The sequence below is a fragment of the Nicotiana attenuata genome, chromosome 12 (genome assembly GCF_001879085.1).
Source record: "Nicotiana attenuata strain UT chromosome 12, NIATTr2, whole genome shotgun sequence".
Classification (NCBI taxonomy): domain Eukaryota; kingdom Viridiplantae; phylum Streptophyta; class Magnoliopsida; order Solanales; family Solanaceae; genus Nicotiana; species Nicotiana attenuata.
Window position 1 is genome coordinate 38,362,893 of NC_032000.1, and position 1,735 is coordinate 38,364,627.

The window sequence follows — 1,735 nt, forward strand, 5'->3', positions numbered from 1 at the left end:
TTTTATGCCTTGTATGTGTGGATTCCGAGCTCTATATAGATGTTATGGAAAGAAATTTAAGTTGATTTTTGAAGCTTTGAAGTCATGATAAAAGCTCAAGAATAAGCCGGGATCGTGTTTCGGGGGGTCAAATTTGATAATTAAGTACGAACGAAGACTTGAGGAGGTATATTGCGCACTGCTAATTAAATGACTAACTTTTTGTTTCAGAACTTCCATTGGGCTCCACAAATATATGGTTATGAAAAGCTGACTCAAAGAGCTACAACTTTTAATATTTAACGTTTTTTTCCAAATTCCAAACGGAACAGGGTGAAAACCGCGGTTTTGCGCGGCAATCCCGGCAGAACGCGGTATGAAGATGGTCGGACAACTGAAGAATCAGAGGGATGTTTGGCCCGCGTTCCAACCTGGACCTGCGGCAAAAACGCGGCAGGAAGCGAAAGAATTTCAGGGACTAAAGTGCAAACATGGGATTTTAAGTCCCTAGAAACCCTATATTAAACAAGGAGGCCGGCTAAAACAAGAAGAGGACATATTTGAGACATAGATTCGACCTAAGGGAGCGAAGAACACATTGGGAGCAAGGCGGAGAATTCTTCTACGAGTTTCTTCCTCTTCACTATTTTTCATTGTTGGTTATGACTTTTATTATTGTAGTTTTAACATTACTATTATGAATAGCTAAGTTGTTATCTTAGAGTTTGATAGACCTTTTGTAGGATAAATTCTTGTTATGTTTTTATATAATTGAGCATAGCTTTTGTCTATTTGTTTCAACTACGTTTATATTCTGGTTGATTGAAGAGCTCTCAATTTAGTCTGTGCCCTATTTAGTATGCATAACTCGTGGAGAGAGTGGCATATTTAGGTAGTTTGTTGAACAACACCACTCCCAGAGTATATGAGGATCAATAACCGAGGGGTTAAAGGTGGATTAGGGATAACGAAGCCGGTGGGTGCGATCTGAAGTGAGCTGTATTAAAAGCCAGCTAGCGTAGCTCGGGAGAGTGGTCTAGTAAATTGTCGTAATTACTCGGGAGAGATTTACGGCAATAAAGAGTGTCATGATCGGTAGAAGAATACTTAGGCGAATTATAGAAGACATAGCGGGAAGGATTCCGACAATAGGGGAAATCATAACTTAGACCTCCTTAATCTTTTTCTCGAACCCTCAGTATCATAGTTTGTTAACTTTACTATTTTAATTTATTAGTTAATTAGTTAAACAGAAGAATCTTAATATCTATAAGTTAGAATTATTCAAGCTTATCTTCTTGGTGATATGTGAACAGCTGTAAGCTAACTTAGTTCTCTGTGGGATTCGACTCCGGACTTGTAAACCGGAATGTAAATATTTGCACGACTGCATTTTCCCTTTGTTATAAGCATAGTTGGGCTTGATCAAGATTTTTGGCGCGTTGCCGGGGAACTAATGTTGTATGTTGTAGCTGTAATATTTGGCTAGGGTTCAAGTTTGGAACATTTATTTTGGTTTTGGTTTTTTCTTGTATTTTTTTGTATAACTGTTTATTTGAGAACATGACATCCTTGGAATTATGGGAATTCAGTGTAGATAATTCACTATTGATCTCCTACCATATTGTAAAGGAAACCACCCGTTGGCAAAATTTTCAAAACGTTCCTGAGAAGCGAGTCTATGTGCACCAATCATCTTTATTTGTGGAATGTGTGTGATGTTGTGGTGGTAAAAATGGTCACCTTCATGATGTGC